At 35.5% G+C, this 14,280-nt stretch overlaps 1 non-coding gene across 1 annotated transcript; it reads right to left on the bottom strand.

The window, feature by feature from the left end:
* Positions 1 to 13,256: 13,256 nt before the first annotated feature.
* On the bottom strand, positions 13,257 to 13,395 carry LOC117717441 (U4 spliceosomal RNA). The gene has a single exon (XR_004607923.2). It is a non-coding gene; the product is annotated as a U4 spliceosomal RNA (small nuclear RNA).
* Between the last annotated feature and the right edge of the window lie 885 nt (positions 13,396 to 14,280).

Here is a 14,280-nt window from a genome sequence, read left to right as displayed (position 1 = left end):
TTCAAGGTCTAGATGTCAAGTGCACTTGTTTCTAAATAAAATGCAATGTGACCTATGTGGTTAGTGGTCTCATTAACTGCTGCTCAGATTTCAGATATGAATCAAATGCCAAAAGTGTAGTGGGCAAAGAAGAATACTGTTTATGTTACAAGGCTTCTGAAAGTGCATAAGACAAAAAACTGCTCTGTTCTTTTGTTGATATGTGTTTGAAAGATACTAAAATTTCAAAATGCATATGTATCCCAAGGCACTTTGCTCACCAGCTAAGATATGCAGCCAGAAAGTTAATGGGCAGAAAGGGCTTTCTTGTCACAGTATAATTTATACAACAACTTCACCAAAAAATATTCACAAAATTGACTCTTAGAAAGAAAATGGAAAATAAATAGAAATAAATTCAGGGCAGATGGTTGCCAATTTTAATCCCCAACTATAAATGGAGGATTGTTCAAATTTCCCTTAGAATATAAACTATGTTTATTAATTATTTTTCAATATTGTATGTAGAATTCATTTTTTCCAGATGGTTTTCATAGATCTTTTACAGTGAATTGTGGAGTTAATTTTAAATATTGATATATGTCCCATGAATATAAATGAAAAATAACTTCTGGGATTCAGTATAAAGAAGACGCAGGTTTTCCAACAGCTTAGTAAAATTTTACAAAATAGCTTTCAATTAATATAAAATGCCACAAGAAAATCAATGTTGTCACATGTTGAATTTAAAAGACCAGAGACTGAGTTAAGTTGCTTTCGTAAGTTAACTCATTTCTTGAATATATAAATGTTTTATCTTTTCATCTGCATGCATATATTTAAACCTTTTATTAAATCACTGTAATGTAATTTCATGGTGTATTGCTACCAAATATATTCAGAGCCCTTCATGCCAAGAATTATAAACTGTGAAATGGAAAATATTATTCCAACATGTGCAAATGTTTTGTACATTGTTGATATGAGACAAGATTCAGGCATTTATACTGAAGAAGGCTGAATTCATAGGGTAATTTTGTTGGAAATTAGTAAGTAATAATATGAAATTCTGCTTATAAAACATTGGGATGGCTAACTTTATATGTGAATGCAATTGGATCATGTGTCAAGCAATTATTTGGTAAAAGTTTGATTTAGATATTTCTTTAAGATTGTTTTCTGACCAAATCGGTAACCAGACAAAGTGCACTAAATTGTCCACTCTAGGGTGGGTTGATTTGGTGCAATCAGTTGAATCTCTGATTTAAATATAGAACTTACTTTTAAAAGTTTTAAAAATTGGTCTTAAAGTTAAACTTTTGGTGGAAATTATTAACAAGAATCTAGTGATAGGATTGATCTAATTTAATTTTAAATAATATGTTATATCACATTATTAAGGTTATTAAGTTGCCATCCACACTAAAAAGTAAAACATTAAGCTAGAAATTATTTTATAGCATTTGTAGACAAGAAAATATATCAAGAAAGTAAGAAACTATTTTAGTTAGGATGATTTTTGTGGCAATCCAATAATTTGAAGATGTCTACAATTTTTGCTGAGTTACTGTATCATGAAACAAAACAAAGTGAGCATAAAATCAGCCACTCATATTTATTCAGAAATTTATAGAAATTATGCACAGTTTGACTCTGATGCTGAGATGGGCATGTTAAGTGACATTCTACTACATGTAACAATTAGATTAACAGAGAGTTATGAAAATATAATTAGTGCATGGTCTGGAAACAAATCCCAGGGAAGCATGTGAGAATGTATACATTGACTGTTACAGGCTGATATGTATTTTACAGCAGTTATTTATAGAGGAATTTTAATCCAGCAACATGGCTGCTCTGGCAAGGAATCATATCCAAAAATCGAGGTCTGTGGGATCCTTTGTGGAATACAGACAAGCCGCACACCTTTAATCTCCTTGGCTGAAATATATACCCTTAATCTTAAACAGTGTAGATAAGATTACTTTGTAGAATGAAGTAGCCATGTTTAAAAGTGATAGTTAACTGAGGGTCAGACAAAGTGATGAATCAGAGAAATATTGAACAGAATGAGTCAGAGTTAGAATACACCCAACTCTCATGAGAACAGCCTGGGAAAGAGAGGTGACTTAAGACCCCAATACATGATGTGGCTGCCAGAAAGTACATGCTGACAGGAGCTTGATATAGCTGTCTCCCTAGAGGTCTTCTAGAGCTTGAAATATCCAGAGGCAGATGCTCACAGCTAACTATTGAACTGATCATGGGCTTCCCAATAGGGGAATGAGAGAGAAGACTGAAGGAGCTAAAAGGGTTTGTGGCCCCATGGGAAGAGAATCCAGAGCTTTCAGGGTCTAAACCACCAGACTGGGAGCACATAGGGAGGGACTCATGGCTCCAGCTGTATATGTAGGGGAGGATGGCATTGTTGGGCATTGGTGGGAGAGGAAGTCCTCCGTCTGTTGAAGGCTGAAGGCCCCAGGGTGGGAGAATTTGATGTGGGGAGGTGGGAATGGGCAGGTGGGTGGGGACATAGCCTCATGGAGGCATATAAGGAGAGGGGATGTGATAGGGGGTTCCTGGGTGGGAGGGAAATGGGGAAAGGAGATCACATCTGAAATGTAAATAAAATATCCAAAAAAAGACAGAAGTACAGAGATAGATAGATAGATAGGAATTTTACTAGAACAGTTTTATACAAACAGATTATAGGTAAAAACAGGGAATGAGAAGGAACCAAAAGATTAGAAGAGATGGATAGTGTTAGTTTGAGGCCAAGCAGAGCAATTTAGTCAGACGCCAACAGAAGCTAGTCTGAATCAATTAGCTTGGAGAGGAGTTTGGGCAAGAGCAACTGAGTTGTATCAGCCAGCCAGAGTTAAGTAAGATCTAGAAGGAGTGAGTTTATGCAGCAGTAAGCCCTTGAGACAACAATAACTTCAGGTGAATAAAGGCATATTTATAGCTATTTGCTTGTTTTATACTACTTGAGAATATATGAGTATGTATCACTTTAAAAATTATTACTTGGATCAAACAGAAAAATGTAATTTGTTTTCAAAATTTGAGAGAAAATTAAACACCAGGGGAAAGCATATAACATTTTAAATAAAAAAGTGACACTAACTACAAATGAGACACTAACCACATATGAATATGGGACTTATTTCCTGTCATGATTTAAATTAGTCCAATTGTAAATATTATCTCACATAATCCAAAGGTCATCTCTTTGATACATTTTTCCTAATTGACATCTCAAAATAAAGTTTTAAAAAGGCCAAGGTCAAACAGCAATTAAATGAGTGAGAACAAACTATAGCCACTGTCTTTTAGACTTCAAACCTCTGGTGTTATCCACCACCATATTATATCCCAACTTTGAAATAATAATTTTCTTTGAATCCTCTTTCATGCCTATGAATGGATCAGTTAAAGTGTGTCAAGAGATTGCCAGGCATGCCATTCAAATCTATTATATTTAGAAACTAATTTTCTATGTGAATTGAGACTTACTTATAAATGTCAATGAAAATAAAGTATAAAAATTATTGAATGCAGAGATTGAGTTAGTATGACTCATCCATAATGACAATTTAAAAATTTATAGAAACACTGTCACTGTCCTTATTTAAGTGCTCTCTGTTAAGTGATATTCTTAAAAATAAACTTACAAATTATGATGGTAGTAAAGTTAACACTTTCACATCCTCTTTTAAGTCAATTCAAGATTTCATTGAAGAATAACAGTTTACACAAAGCAAATATTTAATAAGGGCAACTTATGGTTTATATTTTTTTCATGGTAAATAAAAGATATCTAGAAGCCATTTGGAATCCAAGTCTTTAGACAAAGTTCTAGATTCTTTTAATGATTGATGGTCTCAACAACAATTATTTCAGTACATTAATACATTTAAATATTTGCACTTTTGAAAAAAATTAAAAAATGTGTCTTATGAGAAAGTCAATGATTTATTTTACAGGATGAAGGCTTGTATTTTTTTGTTATATGCTAATGTTGTAAAGAATCAGAAACCATTGTTTTGTTTTTATAATTTCAGTGTCCTATTGGTTTTGATGCTTTGCAGAAATCATGGAAAGACCCAACTTTTAAACATTTTGCTTACTCAATAGGTTTTAAAACTTATTTATATCTATATCCTGATGCAAACATCACTCTCTTAATAAAGATCCAATCATCTGTATTTCAAATACACGTTATGTTCTTTAGTTCAGTCTTTTGCAGTATGAACATGTGAATGTTATTCTTTTTCTTAGCCTTGAAGGAAATTATTTCTTGTCATTCAATTTCATAAGACAGAAAAATAAAACATATAAATTCTCAAAATCTGCCCTTTTCTCAGTAGCACTCTATCAAAATAAAAGTATTTAATAGGATATATAAAATTCAAACAACAGAAGAATTACTATGCATAAATTCTTACATTCCTATTCCTACATGGGCAATTTCCCTTTTTAACTAACTCAGAATTATCTGTGACCAGAATATGCAGAGCATCAATTTTCAATGGCTTGTAAACACAGATCTACATGTTGTGGGATTAATATTTTTATGTGCAGCAAATCAGAACAAACATGTCAGATCTTGACATTGCCATAGTTAGATGCCCTTCACCTCCAAGGCTGAGAAATTTGCAGTTTGTGAAAAAAAATAAAACAAAGCAAAACAGAACAAAAAGAACAAGTTGATATATGACAGAAACTGACAAGCACCAGCTTTGGATAGCATTTTAAATTCTAAACATGCTGTCTGTGTGAAAAAATGTCTTGAAAATTATAAATAAACCAACTCAAACATGCATGTTAGTGCTATAGTTTAATGTAAGAACACTTACATCTTTCTCTAATAATTTAGCCAGTGGAAAATAATTACTAAGATCAAATAGTTATCAATAAGTTATTAAGGCATCTGCTATGAGTAAGAAAAAGTTTGCTGCCAAATAGATTTATTGGCTGGCTGAGTTTTAACAGGGGTCTTAGACCTCTAAACTGATTTTGTTCCTATGCAATGTGAGGATTGTTAAGCATTGCCTCACATAAGCATATCATTTTAAGTAAATAATTATTGGTAGTGTCATAAGAAAGATGATTAGTAGTAAACTTCTATCTGAAGCCCTCAATTCAGCAGGATTGTCTCTCAAAGTTTCTGAAAACAAGTTACTCAGTGTGACTGCACAATCCTAATGAAGATGTGCGTACTTGAACTGTGCCTCCTTAGAACTGAATGTACTCTAAGTATAAAATATGCATTGTCAGGATATATCATTAAGAAAACACCACAAATATTTCATTCAGTAAGTGTTTCTAGTGATCAAATATTGAAATGGCACCATTACATGAACCACAAATAGCTCCAATATGGAAAAGTCTAACATTCCCAACTTTTATAGAAGGAAAAGAGAAGATGACCTAAAGATCTTATGGTTTAAATCTTTTGTGGAAATGACTTTTCCTACACTTCTGTGCAAAACAAATCATGACAGCTAGCAAACATTCTTTAAGTTCCTTTGGGTCATAAGGTTAAACAACCATATTGTAATATGTGTTCTCACAGCTTCATGAATAATATCAGTATGAAACAATACTTAAGCATACCCTTCTCACTGCTAGTGGAGTTCTTTGTCTCCCTGAACTACCTAAGATTTATTGAGGTCTTGACCAGGCAAGTTACCCTTCCTAGAGAGGGCAGAAGTCGACTCCACAGAAGCGGAGAGTGACAAGTCAGACAAGACAGGCTTTGGCCTGTATGACCAACTTCCAATTCTGATAAAGCATAGATTTTAAAGACAGGGCTAGCCTTATTATATCTACTATAGCCTTTTAATCTGTTTCTTAAGACAGTGTATTGATCTAGAGTAGTCTGGAATGAAACTTTTAGCAGAGCCCAGGGTGACCTCAAATTTATGACCATCTTCATTAATCTACCAGAGCTCTGGAATTGGAGACATGTACCACCAAACAATAACAATTGTCCTTTTTAAAAAATCATAAATTATTTTTCTTTTTTTTATTGGATATTTTATTTACCCTTGAATTCCCCCATGTACAGCATCCAACCTTCATGGGACCAAGGATCTCTTCTCCCACCTATACCCGACAAGGCCATACTCCCCTACATACATAGCTGTAGCCATGGGTCGCTTCCTGTGTGCTCCCAGGCTGGTGGTTTAGACTCTGGGTGTTCTGGTTGGTTGGTATTATTGCTCTCCTCGTGTGTCCACAACTCATTTCTGCTCCTTCACCTCCTTCTCTCTAACTCCTCCATTGGGAACCACTTGATCAGTTCAATGATTAGCTGTGAGCATCCACCTCTGAATATGTCAGACTCTGGCAAACCTCTAAGGAGAAAGCTATATCAGGCTCCTGTCAGCATGCACTTCCTGACATCCACATTAGTGTGGGGAGCTGACAGAAGGCAACTATCATCCTTGCAGCCATCTTGAACCATATACCCTGACAAGAGACTTGATTACAATAGCCTACAACAGCTGAGCACACTCTGATAACATCTTGTTTTAGATACCCAGGATTTTCCCTTGGGTGTGTGAAACTTAAAGTTGTTGACTTAAGGGCGTGACTTAGAGATCAGATTTAGAGACAAGACCTAAGGGCATGACTTAAAGGTGTGACTTAAAGGCGTGGCTTAGAAGTGAGACATATAAAAGGCAAGAGGCAGACAGAAGAGATATTGATTATTTTTAGGTATTAGGCACTTGGCACTTGGAGGAAGAACAAGGGATTAGGCACTTAGCACTTGGAGAAAGAACTTGGAACTGGGAAAGAGACTAGCACTTGGGACTAGGAATTAGGGACTTGGAACTAGGGACTTGGAGAGAAGAAGAGAGACTGAAGAATAAATGAGATTGAATCACACTTTGTCTGGTCCTCACTCTGTCTCTTGCTGAACCCCAGCTTGCAGACTGGAGCAGTTTGGGGCAGTGTGGGCTCTAACAATTTAGCCCTCAAGGCTTTTGGTAGTGCGAGTTCCAACATTGATAGAGTGGTCCCCAACATTTTTGGTGCCTAGCGTGTGGCAGCTCGGGTTGCAACACATCAGCATCTGCCTTTGGTGACTGCATGTGGGATGGATACCCAGGTGGAATGGTCTCCGGACGGCCCCTCCTTCAGTTTCTGTTGCACACTTTGTCTCCATATATGCTCCCTTGAGTATTTTGTTACTCCTAAGAAGGACAGAAGCCCCTACACTTGGTCTTCCTTCAGGAATTGGAAGTTTCTGGGCTAATATCCAATTATCAGTGAGTGAATTCCATGTGTGTTCTTTTGTGATTGGGTTACCTCTCTCAGAATGATATTTTCTAGTTCCATCTATTTGCCTAAGAGTTTCATGAATTCATTGATTTTAATAGCTGAGTAATACTCCATTGTGTAAATTACCACATTTTCTGTATCCATTCCTCTGTTGAAGGACATTTGGGTTCTTTCCAGCTTCTGGCTATTATAAATAAGGCTGCTATGAACACAGTGGAGCATGTGTCCTTGTTATATGTTGGAGCATCTTCTGAATATATGCCAGGAGTGGTATAGCTGGGTCTTCAGGTAATACTATGTCCAATTTTCTGAGGAACTGCCAGACTGATTTCCAGAGAGATTGTACCAGCTTGCAACCCCACCAACAATGGAAGAGTGTTCCTCTTTCTTCACATCCTCACAAGCATCTACTATCACCTGGGTTTTTGATCTTAGCCATTCTGAATGGTGTGAGGTGGAATCTCAGGGTTGTTTTGATTTGCATTTCCCTGATGATTAAGGATGATGAACATTTCTTTAGGTGCTTCTTGGCCATTCGAGTTTCCTCATGAGAATTCTTTATTTAGCTCTGTACTCCATTTTTAATAGGGTTATTTGGTTGTCTGGAGTATAATTCCTTGAGTTTTTGTGTATATTGGATATTAGCCTCTATCGGATGTAGGATTGGTAAAGATCTTTTCCCAATCTGTTGGTTGTCGTTTTGTCCTATTGACAGTGTCCTTTGCCTTACAGAAGATTTGCAATTTTATGAGGTCTCATTTGTCAATTCTTGATCTGAGAGCATAAGCCATTGGTGTTCTGTTCAGGACTTTTTCCCCAGTGTCTAAGTATTCGAGGGTCTTCCCCACTGTCTCTTCTATTAGTTTCTTGTATCTGGTTTTATGTGTAAGTCCTTTATCCACTTGGACTTGAGCTTTGTACAAGGAGATAAGAATAGATTGATTTGCATTCCTCTACATGCTGACCTCCAATCGAACCAGCACTATTTGTTGAAAATGCTGTCTTTTTTCCACTGGACGGGTTTAGCTCCTTTGTTAAAGATCAAGTGACCATAGGTGTGTGGGTTCATTTCTGCATCTTCAATTCTAGTCCATTGATCTTCCTGCCTACCAACACCATGCAGTGTTTATCAGTAACCGTCTTAGTTTGGGTTTTGTTGCTGTGAAGAGATACCATGACCAAAGGAACACTTATAAAGAAAAACATTTAATTGTGGCCAACTTGCACTCATCCTGGTGGGAAGCATAGTAGTGTCTAGGCAGACATGGTACTGGAAGCGATGAGAGTTCTACATCTTGATCTGGAGGCATGTAGGAGGAAGCAGCCAGGGGAAGGGTCTCTTCTGTACTGGGTGGAGCTTGAGCACCAGGAGACCTCAAATCCTGCCTACACAGTGACATAGAGCACTTTCTCCAATGAGGCCACACCTCTTCCAACACGATCACACTTCCTAAAATTGCCACTTCTCTTGGGACAATCATATTCAAACCACCGCAGTAACTGACAGCAAAGGAAACAGAAAAAGTAGAAAGAGAAACACTGATTCATTGCAATAGGAATTGGAATTACCTCAAAGTATGTATCTGCTGGTCAATTAAGTGCAATGTTTCATTTATGAACAAAGGGGTTTTGAAGATAATATGCTAGCTGATAAGGCAACTTCCAAGATTCTCCCATCTAAAGAAAGGTTAAGAACAGAAAGAGCCCAGAAGGAAGAGACAATGAACTATGGTTTTGAGGACAAATGAAAGTTTAGTGCTAACTGAAGGTGCAGAGTTGTGTGTACCCAGTGTACTGTGTTAGGTGTGTTACAGGTCTAAAGCTTGCTGTTAGCAGCTAATGTTTTTAGTTTAAGGGTTTTTTTTTTTGTTGTTGTTTTATTCTTCTTTGGATGTTTTTCTGTGTGCACTGTACATGTGTAGTGCTGCATCCTTCTACCTCTATGTATGTTTGAGGATGACCAGAAGGATCAGCAAAAATAGGTAATAGAGGAAAGACAAAGAACTTATTATTTATTTTCCTGTTAATTTATATTTTTAAAATTTACTTCTACAGTTTATTAATTTTCATTTTTGAAATTATAATATAATTACATCATCTCCCTTTTCTTTTTTCTTTTGTTCTCACCAGTAACTCCCATACACTCTCTTGAATTCATAGTCTTTATGTCTTTAATTTTTGTTGTCTGTGTGTCAATAATACGTAAACATAACCTTTTCAATTCATGTATTCTCTTGCTCTTTGAATTAATTATTTGCCTGTAACTTTTTTGTCTAGGGTTGAGGCCCGTTGGTGTCATCAGTGTCCTCTCTTTGCTTAGGCAGCCATGTTGATGAGACTTCATGAGTATACGTTCTCTGACATTTTTGAGAGACATGATCTCACAGCAAACTTACTATTTCCCTGGCTTTTAAGATATTTCCACTCAATCTTTTGCTGTGATATTGGAGTTTTATGTGCAGGAACTGGGTTGTAGATGCATCAGCTGGGGCTAGGTCAAGCATTACCTCAGCCGAGCATTACCTCTTATTCTCTACAGTTCTTTTAATTGTGATACTTTATAGTGAACTTGCCTGTTGCAAAGAGAAGTCTCCTTGATGAGCAGTGAGGCATCAACTCACCTGTGGATATAAGACGAATATTGAGAGTGTAGTTAAGGATTGTGCTAGTTTAATAAATTAGGGGAGGGGGATATAGGTCTGCTTCAAGATCCATGACTTCTACATGTTCAGTTGATTAGGCTTCTAGTATCAGTCATGGTCCAATTAGAGAGCTGTTGACTACTGTGAAGGTATGTGAGCCACTATTGTAGCCTTAGTTTTATCAGGCCCCCCTCATTACTTTTATGGCTCACCAGTGTCATAACTGGGTGAAGGTATTGGTTTATTCTTCCCACTTGAGGAAACTAGTGCTCAAGGAGGAGGCTTTTAGATCAGATTCACCTGAGGTCCTCTGGTTCCTGTGTCAAAACGTCATTGTTAGCAGTAGGTACTTATTTTCGACCTCTGGGGAGAAAACAAATGCAAAAGAAAAAATCAACAATATTTTCAGAGTCTTTTGAACAATCTTGACCAACAAATCAAAAGGGAGCTTCTCATGTCTGATTTAAGGTTATGGGGAAATTTTATTTAAAATAAATATGCATAGGTATATATACACACTTAAATCACAAGTATTTGGATACTTAATATGTATTATAAGGAACTTTAGGTAGATAGATAATAGCACGATTTCTATGACTCTTTCGAGTAGTCTTAGTGTCATTTTACCCTCTTCCCTCTAAAATAACAAAGAAAATGAGAACAAAAACCCAAAGGCTTCCGTGGTGGTGGAAACGACCTGAGTAAGAACGCTTGGTGTGGAGGAGCTGTTGTAGTCAGAAAATAAGGAAGATCAGTGGGAGCTGACTGAGCTCTGTGAGAAGATCTGAGAGCTGAGATATAGGAGGTCACATGGGCCCCCAAATTCAGTTACAGGCATTCTCTAAGGTCTATCCTGAACCTTTGATTTTTCCACTGAAATCACTCCCTCGTTAAATGTAGCCCTTCTGTTTCACTCAGTCACCATTTTGGCACAGACAATTGTTATATCCATGTCCATAAACATAGTTTCTTCGAGTTCTAATTTATCATCTTCAAATACTTGCTGAGCATGCCTTCTTTTTATAACTTCTTCATTAAGTTTTCTGGCTGCTGGCCGGGGAGTTCAAATTAGATTCAAGACTATCTCCACGTATCTGGACAGCCAACAGGTAAAGCTTGATAAAGGTAACTATGAAAAATAAGACATATTTTAGTCTCTAATAAAATGTAATTAAGTAGTGAACCAAACTTTATGAAGTTGTCTTTTTTTTTAAAAAAAAAATTCATTTTATCTTTTTTACTTATTCACTTTACATCCTGCTTACTACCCTACTCTAGGTCACCCCCTTTCACAATCCTTCCCCTGTCCCCACTCCTCTTCTCTTCTCAGAAGTTTGGGTATTCCCTGGGTATCTTCCTCCAACCTCTACCCCACCCTGGACTTCAAGTCTCTGCATTCAAAAGAACATGAAAAAGAGTTCTGCAGACCAGGTGATGAACCTCTGCTGAGTACTGTAACCTTTGACTGAAACCATCTTGCAGGTTTAAAGCCAGAGTAGAAGGAAGGAAAGAAACTTTAAAGGTTCTTTAAACAATGAAGCAAAGTATGTTTGACTCAATGTTTTGCAGGTGACTGATATGTTTGTGTTTTCATCAAAGCAGAATATACCTAACTATTCTTAGGTTATATCCACTCACATGTTCCTATAAACTGTTGTCCTCTGAAGCTACATCCACTATATTTTGACTAGTATTAAGTGTTGATAGGTTGAAATATGTGCCATTCCCCTAATCTTTCCTTTCCCGTTTGAATCCACTGATGTCCTTTGATTATGAAGAAGTTGCATATACATTATTATTTTCATTTCCAATCAAGAAAGAGCTTAGAATGACACTAAATTCTTAGATCCAAAATCTGAAGCTTCATTCTTGATCTTCCTCACATCTATTAAGACCTTGAGTCTAGTGATTCAGATATATTCCTTGAGTAGGAATTTCATATTTACTGAAGAATGTGCCATGCCTTCATAGAACCAAAGGAAGCTTCAGTGGGGTCATTTTAAGGCACTTGATAGAGAGCCACTTGCCAGTGGAATCTGTATCTCCAAGAACAAACCTATATGGTTTCCTGACAGTCTTCAGCACTGGTGAGGAAGCCCTGATGTAGTCCCAGCACAAACATGAAGGGTGACTTTGGAACAACTGCTAGAGCTTTGCTTAACTACTGTCTTTGAATTTGAGTTATGAGGTACTGTCTCAGATCATTAGTCATCAATCTGCCTTCCTCAAGCCAATCAAATCTTATGCAGTATTTTTCCTAGATAAATTTTATTGGAACCGGACCCAGGATAAAATCCTGTTTTATTAGAAGTAGCTTTCTGAATTATGAGGTAACATACATTTTTTAGTGTGACAATTGAAATAATTTGCAATCTATAGGATTTAATCATAGCTTTATTTTTATGAATATATTATCAAATAGTATATGCAATAATTTTTGTAATTTGAAGTGTGTGACTAGAAACTATTTTTCTTGGCAATAAGTTAGACCATTGGTCAATAATGGATTGATGAAAGATATTTGTGTATACTGAACTGGGTTAATTAAAAAATGATAATTTGTTGTTCATAGTTTATAGGCCATATTGTAATAAATTCTAGAACTTTTAATAAAATCAACCAATTTTTAAATTAAATTTCATACTAAGTTTTAAAAATAGAATTTATTTCCATATAGTCAACTATAGAATTGCTAAACCCTTAGTTAAATATAGTATTATAACATTTTTTTCCCTTTCCAGTACTTTAGTATCATTTTAGTTATATATAATTCCTGAAGAATTTGCTCATTGAATCTGAAATTTTATTCAAAAATTATCCTTATAACATGGAGCATAATTCATCAGGAAAAAATACAAAATCATGTTAAGGAAGAATTGCTTTCTTCATAATGTCACATTTCTTGGGCTGCAATTTCTTTTCACCTACATTATTATTCCAACCTTTGACAGAGAAGTTAGAAATAAAATAATAGTTGAATGGTGTGAATGTGTCTTTGTCTTTTGTTTTGAAAATGTTACTTTGAAGACTTATGTTTATTTTCAAGGAATAGAACTTCAAAATTCTGCTTTCTTATCTTTCACTTTTTTGGTGAGCCTCACAGCATTTTTTGCTACTGACTTTTAAACAGCACTTTTATATTTCCAGTTCTTTATTAAATATTCAGTTTTGTTTCTTTTGTTCATGTTCTTCCTTAAAGACTAAATCAAGTATTTTTTGTTTTTTTCATGGTTCAATGATGCAGTGGTTATAAAATGTGTATTAATATCATTACTTATTACTCTATCTATGGAGAAATAATTAGTATATAAGATAGAGGAATAGAGAGAGGGAGAGGCAGAAACAAATGATAGATAGATAGATCTTTCCCACTAAAAGCTGTCATTTCAATTAAAAATTGTTGCAAAACATCATTTTCAGTTAGCAATAATCATGTCTTAGATAGCCCTCATTGACAATGATACTGTCACTGCACAAAGCTCAGAACACAATTTTTTATTCTTTGTTTTATTTCCTAGAAAAAATGCTGTTCATTTCTCTATTAAATAATCAGAATTTTTGGTATCCTAAAGATTAGATACATTACATTTTGAAACATCTTTAAGTATTTTTAATAGTTTAATTTTTTATAATAATCAAGATTTCTGTTATAATAAATAGAAATGTATTCTATTTGTTATCTGGTCAAATAGAACTATGTTCTCCCAATAGGTTAAAGGTATTACTTATATATAATCATAAGCTTAAGAAATTGATATAATTCATGCAGGAATACCCAGGAGACTAAGGAAAATGAAGTCATTGTGAAGGGGGATTCAATGTCCTACATACTACTTCATTCTCCAGGTAAGAGATGGAAATTCTAGGAATGCAGTGGCAACAGCACTATGACTTTGAAACGGCTGCAGGATTTTTTTCTCTGAAGTAATCAATAAATCTTTGGATTGTTTCTTAATTCTAAGCCACAGCCATGCTCATTTCTGTTTTTTTTTTTCTCAAGTTATCACAGAATTTGTTGATTCCAGGATTCATCTCCCCCCCCCGCCCCCACCCCAGTGCAAGATTCAGACTCCTACAGTTATGATTGTATCTAAGGGACTGAGACATTTATGAAGTCTCATAAAGTTTCTAAATATTTTTCTTGAGTTTAGGGGTCAAACAACTCACATTATTATTCACCACTTATCAGACACAGCATAGTATGTACTACTATTCATAGAACTTTGTCTGCAGCCTCTTTACAATTTGGCTTATAACAAGTTCTTTTGCATTGTGGACAGAAGAATCTAAACCACCAACATATTAACTTTATCTAGATTTTTAAAAAACCACCACATTAGTACACTCAAATTTATGTTGTAGGAGA

Source organism: Arvicanthis niloticus, chromosome 11, assembly GCF_011762505.2.
Source record: "Arvicanthis niloticus isolate mArvNil1 chromosome 11, mArvNil1.pat.X, whole genome shotgun sequence".
NCBI classification, from domain to species: Eukaryota; Metazoa; Chordata; class Mammalia; order Rodentia; family Muridae; genus Arvicanthis; species Arvicanthis niloticus.
The sequence above is the reverse complement of the archived record's forward strand: the minus strand, read 5'-3'. Positions and strand labels throughout refer to the sequence as shown.